Raw genomic sequence first — 13,620 nt, forward strand, 5'->3', positions numbered from 1 at the left:
CACAATGCCGCCTTAAGTACAAGAATACGGACCCTTCTTACAGTCGGTGCTTTGAGCAATCCCTGTGAGACCAGTATTAGTTTCCGATACACCACTGCAGGTTAAATGTATCCCTTGGACCGTCACATTGACGATGAAACACAGAAATCGCATCGGAAATAAATTCAAAAGGCACAATGCCGCCTTAAGTACAAGAATAGGGACCATTCTTACAGTCGGTGCTTTGAGCTTTCTCTGTGAGGCCTGTATTAGTTTCCGATACACCACTGCAGGTTCAATGTTCTCCTTCGACCTTCACATTGACGATGAAACACAGAAATCGCATCGGAGTTAAATACAAAAAGCACAATGGTGACTGAGGTACAAGAATAGAGACTCTTCTTACTGTCGGAGCTTTGAGCATTCCCTGTGAGACCAGTATTAGTTTCCGATACACCACTGCAGGCACAATGTATTCCTTGGACCTTCACATTGACGATGAAACACAGAAATCGCATCGGAATTAAATTCAAAAGGCACAATGCCGCCTTAAGTACAATAATAGAGACCCTTCTTACAGTCGGTGCTTTGAGCAATCCCTGTGAGACCAGTATTAGTTTCCGATACACCATTGCAGGTTAAATGTATTCCTTGGACCTTCACATTGACGATGAAACACAGAAATCGCATCGGAATTAAATACAAAAGACACACTGCCGCCTTAAGTACAAGAGTAGAGACTCTTCTCACAGTCGGTGCTTTGAGGATTCCCTGTGAGACCAGTATTAGTTTCCGTTACACCACTGCAGGCACAATGTATTCCTTGGACCTTCACATTGACGATGAAACACAGAAATCGCATCGGAATTAAATTCAAAAGGCACAATGCCGCCTTAAGTACAATAATAGAGACCCTTCTTACAGTCGGTGCTTTGAGCAATCCCTGTGAGACCAGTATTAGTTTCCGATACACCATTGCAGGTTAAATGTATTCCTTGGACCTTCACATTGACGATGAAACACAGAAATCGCATCGGAATTAAATACAAAAGACACAATGCCGCCTTAAGTACAAGAGTAGAGACTCTTCTCACAGTCGGTGCTTTGAGGATTCCCTGTGAGACAAGTATTAGTTTCCGATTCACCACTGCAGGCACAATGTATTCCTTGGACCTTCACATTGACGATGAAACACAGATATCGCATCGGAATAAAATTCAAAAGGCACAATGCCGCCTTAAGTACAAGAATACGGACCCTTCTTACAGTCGGTGCTTTGAGCAATCCCTGTGAGACCAGTATTAGTTTCCGATACACCACTGCAGGTTAAATGTATCCCTTGGACCGTCACATTGACGATGAAACACAGAAATCGCATCGGAAATAAATTCAAAAGGCACAATGCCGCCTTAAGTACAAGAATAGGGACCATTCTTACAGTCGGTGCTTTGAGCTTTCTCTGTGAGGCCTGTATTAGTTTCCGATACACCACTGCAGGTTCAATGTTCTCCTTCGACCTTCACATTGACGATGAAACACAGAAATCGCATCGGAATTAAGTACAAAAGGCACAATGCCTCTTTATGTACAAGAATAGAGACTCGTCTTACAGTCGGTGTTTTGAGCATTCCCAGTGAGACCAGTATTAGTTTGTGATATACCACTGCAGGTTCAATGTATTTCTTGGACCTTAACATTGACGATGAAACACAGAAATCGCATCGGAATTAAATACAAAAGGCACAATGCTGTCTTAAGTACAAGAATAGAGACTCTTTTTACAGTCGGTGCCATGAGCATTCCCTGTGAGACCAGTATTAGTTTCCGATACACCACTGCAGGATCAATGTATTCCTTGGACCTTCACATTGACGATGAAACACAGAAATCGCTTCGGAGTTAAATACAAAAGGCTCAATGCCGCCTTAAGTACAAGAATAGAGACTCTTCTTACTGTCGGTGCTTTGAGCATTCCCTGTGAGACCAGTATGTGTTTCCGATACACCACTGCCGGTTCATTGTATTCCTTGGACCTTCTCATTGACGATGAGACACAGAAATCGCATCGGAATTAAATACAAAAGGCGAAATGCCACCTTAAGTACAAGAATAGAGACTCTTCTTACAGTCGGTGCTTTGAGCATTCCCTGTGAGACCAGTTTTAGTTTCTGATACAGCACTGCAGGATCAATGTATTCCTTGGACCTTCACATTGACGATGAAACACAGAAATCGCATCGGAATTAAATACAAACGGCACAATGCCGCCTTAAGATCAAGAATAGAAAATCTTCTTACAGTCGGTGTTTTGAGCATTCCCTGTGAGACCAGTATTAGTTTCCGAAACACCACTGCAGGTTCAATGTATTCCTTGGAACTTCACATTGACGATGAAACACAGAAATCGCATCGGAGTTAAATACAAAAGGCACAATGCCGCCTTAAGTACAAGAATAGAGACTCTTTTTACTGTCGGTGATTTGAGCATTCATTGGGAGACCAGTATTTGTTTCCGATACACCACTGCCGGTTCATTGCATTCCTTGGACCTTCTCATTGACGATGAAACACAGAAATCGCATCGGAATTAAATACAAAAGGCGAAATGCCACCTTAAGTACAAGAATGGAGACTCTTCTTACAGTCGGTGCTTTGAGCATTCCCTGTGTGACCAGTATTAGTTTCTGATACACCACTGCAGGTTCAATGTATTCCCTGGACCTTCACATTGACGATGAAACACAGAAATCGCATCGGAATTAAATACAAACGGCACAATGCCGCCTTAAGATCAAGAATAGAAAATCTTCTTACAGTCGGTGTTTTGAGCATTCCCTGTGAGACCAGTATTAGTTTCCGAAACACCACTGCAGGTTCAATGTATTCCTTGGACCTTCACATTGACGATGAAACACAGAATTCGCATCGGAGGTAAATTAAAAAAAAAAAACTATGCCGTCTTAAGTACAAGAATAGAGACTCTTCTTACAGTCGGTGCTTTGAGCATTCCCTGTGAGACCAGTATTAGTTTCCGATACACCACTGCAGGTTCAATGTATTCCTTGGACCTTGACATTGACAATGAAACACAGAAATCGCATCGGTATTAAATACAAAAGGCACAATGCCGCCTTAAGTACAAGAATAGAGACTCTTTTTACAGTCGGTGCTTTGAGCATTCCCTGTGAGTCCAGTATTAGTTTCCGATACACCACTGCAGGTTCAATGTATTCCTTGGACCTTCACATTGACGATGAAACACAGAGATCGCATCGGAATTAATTACAAAATGCGCTTTGCCACCTTAAGTACAAGAGTAGAGACTCTTCCTACTGTCGGTGCTTTGAGCATCCCTGTGAGACCAGTATTAGTTTCTGATACACCACTGCAGGTTCAATGTATTCCTTGGACCTTCACATTGACGATGAAACACAGAAATCGCATCGGAATGAAATACAAAAGGCGCAATGCCGCCTTAAGTACAAGAATAGAGACTCTTCTTACAGTCGGTGCTTTGAGCATTCCCTGTGAGACAGAGATTGGTTTCCGATACACCACTGCAGGTTCAATGCATTCCTTGGACCTTCACATTGACGACGAAACACAGAAATCGCATCGGAATGAAATACAAAAGGCGCAATGCCGCCTTAAGTACAAGAATAGAAACTCTTCTTACAGTCGGTGCTTTGAGCATTCCCTGTGAGACCAGTATTAGTTTCTGATACACCACTGCAGGTTCAATGTATTCCTTGGACCTTCATATTGACGATGAAACACAGAAATCGCATCGGAGTTAAATACAAAAAGCACAATGGTGACTGAGGTACAAGAATAGAGACTCTTCTTACTGTCGGTGCTTTGAGCATTCCCTGTGAGACCAGTATTAGTTTCCGATACACCACTGCAGGTTCAATGTATTCCTTGGACCTTCACATTGACGTTGAAACACAGAAATCGCATCGGAATTAAATACAAAAGGCGCAATGCCGCCTTAAGTACAAGAATAGAGACTCTTCTTACAGTCGGTGATTTGAGCATTCCCTGTGAGACCAGTTTTAGTTTCTGGTACACCACTGCCGGTCCAATGTATTCCTTGGACCTTCACATTGACGATGAAACACAGAAATCGCATCGGAATTAACTACAAAAGGCACAATGCCACCTTTTGTACAAGAATAGAGACTCGTCTTACAGTCGGTGTTTTGAGCATTCCCTGTGAGACCAGTATTAGTTTCCGATACACCACTGAACGTTCAATGTATTCCCTGGACCTTCACATTGACGATGAAACACAGAAATCGCATCGGAATTAAATACAAAAGGCACAATGCCGGCTTAAGTACAAGAATAGAGACTCTTCTTACAGCCGGTGCTTTGAGCAGTCCCTGTGAGACAAGTATAAGTTTCCGATACACCACTGCAGGTTAAATGTATCCCTTGGACCTTCACATTGACGATGAAACACAGAAATCGCATCGGAATTAAATTCAAAAGGCACAATGCCGCCTTAAGTACAAGAATAGAGACCATTCATACAGTCGGTGCTTTGAGCATTCCCTGTGAGACCTGTATTAGTTTCCGATACACCACTGCAGGTGAAATGTATTCCTTGGACCTTCACATTGGCGATGAAACACAGAAATCGCATCGGAGTTAAATACAAAAAGCACAATTTTGACTTAGGTACAAGAATAGAGACTCTTCTTACTGTCGGTGATTTGAGCATTCCCTGTGAGACCAGTATTAGTTTCCGATACACCACTGCAGGCACAATGTATTCCTTGGACCTTCACATTGACGATGAAACACAGAAATCGCATCGGAATTAAATTCAAAAGGCTCAATGCCGCCTTAAGTACAAGAATAGAGACCCTTCTTACAGTCGGTGCTTTGAGCAATCCCTGTGAGACCAGTATTAGTTTCCGATACACCACTGCAGGTTAGATGTATCCCTTGGATCTTCACATTGACGATGAAACACAGAAATCGCATCGGAATTAAATTCAAAAGGCACAATGCCGCCTTAAGTACAAGAATAGAGACCATTCATACAGTCGGTGCTTTGAGCATTCCCTGTGAGACCTGTATTAGTTTCCGATACACCACTGCAGGTTCAATGTATTCCTTGGACCTTCACATTGACGATGAAACACAGAAATCGCATCGGAGTTAAATACAAAAAGCACAATGGTGACTGAGGTACAAGAATAGAGACTCTTCTTACTGTCGGTGCTTTGAGCATTCCCTGTGAGACCAGTATTAGTTTCCGATACACCACTGAACGCTCAATGTATCCCTTGGACCTTCACATTGACGATGAAACACAGAAATCGCATCGGAATTAAATTCAAAAGGCACAATGCCGCCTTAAGTACAAGAATAGAGACCATTCATACAGTCGGTGCTTTGAGCATTCCCTGTGAGACCTGTATTAGTTTCCGATACACCACTGCAGGTTCAATGTATTCCTTGGACCTTCACATTGACGATGAAACACAGAAATCGCATCGGAGTTAAATACAAAAAGCACAATGGTGACTGAGGTACAAGAATAGAGACTCTTCTTACTGTCGGTGCTTTGAGCATTCCCTGTGAGACCAGTTTTAGTTTCCGATACACCACTGCAGGCACAATGTATTCCTTGGACCTTCACATTGACGATGAAACACAGAAATCGCATCGGAATTAAATTCAAAAGGCGCAATGCCGCCTTAAGTACAAGAATAGAGACCCTTCTTACAGTCGGTGCTTTGAGCAATCCCTGTGAGACCAGTATTAGTTTCCGATACACCACTGCAGGTTAAATGTATCCCTTGGACCTTCACATTGACGATGAAACACAGAAATCGCATCGGAATTAAATTCAAAAGGCACAATACCGCCTTAAGTACAAGAATAGAGACCATTCATACAGTCGGTGCTTTGAGCATTCCCTGTGAGACCTGTATTAGTTTCCGATACACCACTGCAGGTTCAATGTATTCCTTGGACCTTCACATTGACGATGAAACACAGAAATCGCATCGGAATTAACTACAAAAGGCACAATGCCACCTTTTGTACAAGAATAGAGACTCGTCTTACAGTCGGTGTTTTGAGCATTCCCTGTGAGACCAGTATTAGTTTCCGATACACCACTTACCGTTCAATGTATCCCTTGGACCTTCACATTGACGATGAAACACAGAAATCGCATCGGAATTAAATTCAAAAGGCACAATGCCGCCTTAAGTACAAGAATAGAGACCATTCATACAGTCGGTGCTTTGAGCATTCCCTGTGAGACCTGTATTAGTTTCCGATACACCACTGCAGGTTCAATGTATTCCTTGGACCTTCACATTGACGATGAAACACAGAAATCGCATCGGAGTTAAATACAAAAAGCACAATGGTGACTGTGGTACAAGAATAGAGACTCTTCTTACTGTCGGTGCTCTGAGCATTCCCTGTGAGACCAGTATTAGTTTCCGATACACCACTGCAGGCACAATGTATTACTTGGACCTTCACATTGACGATGAATCACAGAAATCGCATCGGAATTAAATTCAAAAGGCGCAATGCCGCCTTAAGTACAAGAATAGAGACCCTTCTTACAGTCGGTGCTTTGAGCAATCCCTGTGAGACCAGTATTAGTTTCCGATACACCACTGCAGGTTAAATGTATCCCTTGGACCTTTACATTGACGATGAAACACAAAAATCGCATCGGAATTAAATTCAAAAGGCACAATGCCGCCTTAAGTACAAGAATAGAGACCATTCATACAGTCGGTGCTTTGAGCATTCCCTGTGAGACCTGTATTAGTTTCCGATACACCACTGCAGGTTCAATGTATTCCTTGGACCTTCACATTGACGATGAAACACAGAAATCGCATCGGAGTTAAATACAAAAAGCACAATGGTGACTGAGGTACAAGAATAGAGACTCTTCTTACTGTCGGTGCTTTGAGCATTCCCTGTGAGACCAGTATTAGTTTCCGATACAAAACTGCAGGTTCAATGCATTCCTTGGAACTTCACATTGACGTTGAAACACAGCAATCGCATCGGAATTAAATACAAAAGGCGCAATGCCGCCTTAAGTACAAGAATAGAGGCTGTTATTACAGTCGGTGATTTGAGCATTCCCTGTGAGACCAGTTTTAGTTTCTGGTACACCACTGCCGGTTCAATGTATTCCTTGGACCTTCACATTGACGATGAAACACAGAAATCGCATCGGAATTAAGTACAAAAGGCACAATGCCACCTTTTGTACAAGAAAAGAGACTCGTCTTACAGTCGGTGTTTTGAGCATTCCCTGTGAGACCAGTATTAGTTTCCGATACACCACTGAACGTTCAATGTATTCCTTGGACCTTCACATTGACGATGAAACACAGAAATCGCATCGGAATTAAATACAAAAGGCGCAATGCCGCCTTACGTAAAAGAATAGAGACCCTTCTTACATTCGGTGCTTTGAGCATTCCTTGTGAGACCAGAATTAGTTTCTGATACACCACTGCTGGTTCAATGTATTCCTTGGACATTCTCATTGACGATGAAACACAGAAATCGCATCGGAATTAAATACAAAAGGCACAATGCCGTCTTAAGTACAAGAATAGAGACTCTTCTTACAGTCGGTGCTATGAGCATTCCCTGTGAGACCAGTATTAGTTTCCGATACACCACTGCAGGATCAATGTATTCCTTTGACCTTCACATTGACGATGAAACACATAAATCGCATCGGAGTTAAATAAAAAAGGCACAATGTGGTCTGAGGTACAAGAATAGCGACTCTTCTTACTGTCGGTGCTTTGAGCATTACCTGTGAGACCAGTATTAGTTTCCGATACACCACTGCAGGTTCAATGTATATCTTGGACCTTCACATTGACGTTGAAACACAGAAATCGCATCGGAATTAAATACAAAAGGCGCAATGCCGCCTTGTGTACAAGAATAGAGACTCTTATTACAGTCGGTGCTTTGAGCATTCCCTGTGAGATCAGTGTTAGTTTCTGGTACACCACTGCATATTCAATGTATTCCTTGGACCTTCACATCGACGATGAAACACAGAAATCGCATCGGAATTAAATACAAAAGGCACAATGCCGCCTTAAGTACAAGAATAGAGACTCTTCTTACAGTCGGTGCTTTGAGCATTCCCTGTGAGACAAGTATTAGTTTCCGATACACCACTGCAGGTTAAATGTATCCCTTGGACCTTCACATTGACGATGAAACACAGAAATCGCATCGGAAATAAACTCAAAAGGCACAATGCCGCCTTAAGTACAAGAATAGGGACCATTCTTACAGTCGGTACTTTGAGCATTCACTGTGAGACCTGTATTAGTTTCCGATACACCACTGCAGGTTCAATGTACTCCTTCGACCTTCACATTGACGATGAAACACAGAAATCGCATCGGAATTAAGTACAAAAGGCACAATGCCTCTTTATGTACGAGAATAGAGACTCGTCTTACAGTCGGTGCTTTGAGCATTCCCAGTGAGACCAGTATTAGTTTCCGATACACCACTGAAGGTTCAATGTATTCCTTGGACCTTCACATTGACGATGAAACACAGAAATCGCATCGGAATTAAATACAAAAGGCACAATGCCGCCTTAAGTACAAGAATAGAGACTCTTCTTACAGTCGTTGCTTTGAGCATTCCCTGTGAGACTAGTATTAGTTTCTGATACACCACTGCAGGTTCAATGTATTTCTTGGACCTTCACATTGACGATGAAACACAGAAATCGCATCGGAATTAAATACAAAAGGCACAATGTTGTCTTAAGTACAAGAATAGAGACTCTTTTTACAGTCGGTGCCATGAGCAATCCCTGTGAGACCAGTATTAGTTTCCGATACACCACTGCAGGATCAATGTATTCCTTGGACCTTCCCATTGACGATGAAACGCAGAAATCGCATCGGAGTTAAATACAAAAGGCACAATGCCGCATTAAGTACAAGAATAGAGACTCTTCTTACTGTCGGTGCTTTGAGCATTCCCTGTGAGACCAGTATGTGTTTCCGATACACCACTGCCGGTTCATTGTATTCCTTGGACCTTTTCATTGACGATGAAACACAGAAATAGCATCGGAATTAAATACAAAAGGCGAAATGCCACCTTAAGTACAAGAATATAGACTCTTCTTACAGTTGGTGCTTTGAGCATTCCCTGTGAGACCAGTATTAGTTTCTGATACACCACTGCAGGTTCCATGTATTCCTTGGACCTTCACATTGACGATGAAACACAGAAATCGCATCGGTATCAAATACAAACGGCACAATGCCGCCTTAAAATAGAGAATAGAAAATATTCTTTCCGTCGGTGTTTTGAGCATTCCCTGTGAGACCGGTATTAGTTTCCGATACACCACTGCAGGTTCAATGTATTCCTTGGACCTTCACATTGACGATGAAACACAGAAATCGCATCGGAATTAAATTAAAAAAAAAAACTATGCCGTCTTAAGTGCAAGAATAGAGACTCTTCTTACAGTCGGTGCTTTGAACATTTCCTGTGAGACCAGTATTAGTTTCCGATACACCACTGCAGGTTCAATGTATTCCTTGGACCTTGACATTGACAATGAAACACAGAAATCGCATCGGTATTAAATACAAAAGGCACAATGCCGTTTTAAGTACAAGAATAGAGACTCTTCTTACAGTCGGTGCTTTGAGCATTCCCTGTGAGACCAGTTTTAGTTTCTGGTACACCACTGCAGGTTCGATGTATTCCTTCGACCTTCACATTGACGATGAAACACAGAAATCGCATCGGAATTAAGTACAAAAGGCACAATGCCACCTTATGCACAAGAATAGAGACTAGTCTTACAGTCGGTGTTTTGAGCATTCCCTGTGAGACCAGTATTAGTTTCCGATACACCACTGAACGTTCAATGTATTCCTTGGACCTTCACATTGACGATGAAACACAGAAATCGCATCGGAATTAAATACAAAAGGCACAATGCCGCCTTAAGTACAAGAATAGAGACTCTTCTTACAGTCGGTGCTTTGAGCATTCCCTGTGAGACCAGTATTAGTTTCCGATACACCACTGCAGGTTCAATGTATTCCTTGGACCTTGACATTGACGATGAAACACAGAAATCGCATCGGTATAAATACAAAAGGCACAATGCCGCCTTAAGTACAAGAATAGAGACTCTTCTTACAGTCGGTGTTTTGAGCATTCCCTGTGAGACCAGTATAAGTTTCCGATACACCACTGCAGATTCAATGTATTCCTTGGACCTTCACATTGACGATGAAACACAGAGATCGCATCGGAATTAAATACAAAAGGCGCTATGCCACCTTAAGTACAAGAGTTGAGACTCTTCCTACCGTCGGTGCTTTGAGCATTCCCTGTGAGACCAGTATTAGTCTCTGATAAACCACTGCAGGTTCAATGTATTCCTTGGACATCACATTGACTATGAAACACAGAAATCGCATCGGAGTTAAATACAAAAGGCACAATGGTGCCTGAGGGGCAAGAATAGAGACTCTTCTTACTGTCGGTGCTTTGAGCATTCCCTGTGAGACCGGTATTAGTTTGCGATACACCATTACAGGTTCAATGTATTCCTTGGACCTTCACATTGACGATGAGACACAGAAATCGCATCGGAATTAAATACAAAAGACTCAATGCCGCCTTAAGTACAAGAGGAGTGAGACTTATTAGAGTCTGTGTTTTTATCCTTTCCTGTGAGACCAGTAATAGTTTCCGATACACCACTGCAAGTTCAAAGTATTCCTTGGTCCTTCACATTGACGATGAAATACAGAAATCGAAACGGAATTAAATACAAAAGGCACAATGCCGCCTTAGGTACAAGAATACAGACTCTTCTTACAGTCGGTGCCGTGCGCATTCCCTGTGAGACCAGCATTATTTTCCGATACACCACTGCAGGTTTAATGTATTCCTTGGACATACACATTGAGGATGAAACACCGAAATTACATCGGAATTAAATACAAAAGGCACAATGCCGCCTTAAGTGCAAGAAGAGTGAGACTTCTTAGAGTCTGTGATTTGATCCTTTCCTGTGAGACCAGTTTTAGTTTCCGATACACCACTGCAGGTGCAATGATTCCTTTGACCTTCACATTGACGAAGAAACACAGAAATCGCATCGGAGTTAAATACAGAAGGCACAATGCCGTCTTAAGTACAAGAATAGAGACTCTTCTTACAGTCGGTGCCATGAGCATTCCCTGTGAGACCAGTATTAGTTTCCGATACACCACTGCAGGTTCAATGTATTCCTTGTTCCTTCACATTGACGATGAAACACAGAAATCGCATCGGAATTAAATTAAAAAAAAATTATGCCGTCTTAAGTACAAGAATAGAGACTCTTCTTACAGTCGGTGCTTTGAGCATTCCCTGTGAGACCAGTATTAGTTTCCGATACACCACTGCAGGTTCAATGTATTCCTTGGACCTTGACATTGACGATGAAACACAGAAATCGCATCGGTATTAAATACAAAAGGCCAATGCCGCCTTAAGTACAAGAATAGAGACTCTTCTTACAGTCGGTGTTTTGAGCATTCCCTGTGAGACCAGTATAAGTTTCCGATACACCACTGCAGATTCAATGTATTCCTTGGACCTTCACATTGACGATGAAACACAGAAATCGCATCGGAATTAAATACAAAAGGCACAATGCCGGTTTACGAACAAGAATAGAGACTCTTCTTACAGTCGGTGCTTTCTGCATTCCCTGTGAGACCAGTATTAGTTTCCGGTATACCTGAGCAGGTTCAATGTATTCCTAGGACTTTTACATTGACGATGAAACACAGAAATCGCATCGGAACTAAATACAAAAGGCACAATGTCGCCTTAAGTACAAGAATAGAGACTCTTTTTACAGTCGGTGCTTTGAGCATTCCCTGTGAGACCAGTATTAGTTTCTGATACACCACTGCAGGTTCAATGTATTCCTTGGACCTTCACATTGGCTATGAAACACAGAAATCGCATCGGAATGAAATACAAAAGGCAAACTGACGCGTAAGTACAAGAATAGAGACTCGTCTTACAGTCGGTGTTATGAGCATTTCCTGTGAGACCAGTACTAGTTTCCGATACACCACTGAAGGTTCAATGTATTCCTTGGACCTTCACATTGACGATGAAACACAGAAATCGCATCGGAATTAAATTCAAAAGGCACAATGCCGCCTTAAGTACAAGAATAGAGACCCTTCCTACAGTCGGTGCTTTGAGCAATCCCTGTGAGACAAGTATTAGTTTCCGATACACCACTGCCGGTTAAATGTATCCCATGGACCTTCACATTGACGATGAAACACAGAAATCGCATCGGAATTAAATACAAAATGCACAATGCCACCTTAGGTACAAGAATAGAGACCCTTCTTACGGTCGGTGCTTTGAGCATTCCCTGTGAGACCAGTATTAGTTTCCGATACACCACTGCAGGTACAATAGATTCCTTGGACCTTCACATTGGCGATGAAACACAGAAATCGCATCGGAATTAAATACAAAATGCGCAATGCCGCCTTTAGTACAAGAATAGAGACCCTTCTTACAGTCGGTGCTTTGAGCATTAACTGTGAGACCAGTATTAGTTTCCGATACACCACTGTAGGTTCAATGTATTCCTTGGACATACACATTGACGACGAATCACTGAAATTACATCGGAATTAAATACAAAAGACTCAATGCCGCCTTAAGTACAAGAGGAGTGAGACTTACTAGAGTCTGTGTTTTTATCCTTTCCTGTGAGACCAGTAATAGTTTCCGATACACCACTGCAAGTTCAAAGTACTCCTTGGTCCTTCACATTGACGATGAAATACAGAAATCGAATCGGAATTAAATACAAAAGGCACAAATCCGCCTTAGGTACAAGAATATAGACTCTTCTTACAGTCGGTGCTTCGAGCATTCCCTGTGAGACCAGTATTAGTTTCCGATACATCATTGCAGGTTCAATGTATTCCTTGGATCTTCACATTGACGATGAAAAAGAGAAATCGCATCGGAATTAAATACAAAAGGCACAAAGTCGCCTAAAGTACAAGAATAGAGACTCTTCGTACACTCGGTGCTTTGAGCATTCCCTGTGAGAACAGTATTAGTTTCCGATACACCACTGCAGGTTCAATGTATTGACTGGACATACACATTGACGATGAAACACTGAAATTACATCGGAATTAAATACTAAACGCACAATGTTGCCTTAAGTACAAGAATAGAGACTCTTCTTACAGGCGGTGCTTTGAGCATTCCCTGTGAGACCAGTATTAGTTTCCTATACACCACAGCAGGTTCAATATATTCCTGGACGTACACATTGCCGATGAAAAACAGAAATTATATCGGAATTAAATACAAAAGGCACAATGCCGCCTTAAGTGCAAGAATAGAGACTTTTCTTACAGTCGGTGCTTTGAGCATTCCCTGTGAGATCAGTATTAGGTTCTGATAGACCACTGCATGTTCAATGTATTCCTAGGACCTTCACATTGGCGAAGAAACACAGAAATCGCATCGGAATTAAATACAAAAGGCAAAATGCCGCCTTAAGTACAAGAATACAGACTC

The sequence above is a fragment of the Schistocerca americana genome, unplaced genomic scaffold, assembly GCF_021461395.2.
Source record: "Schistocerca americana isolate TAMUIC-IGC-003095 unplaced genomic scaffold, iqSchAmer2.1 HiC_scaffold_13, whole genome shotgun sequence".
Classification (NCBI taxonomy): Eukaryota; Metazoa; Arthropoda; class Insecta; order Orthoptera; family Acrididae; genus Schistocerca; species Schistocerca americana.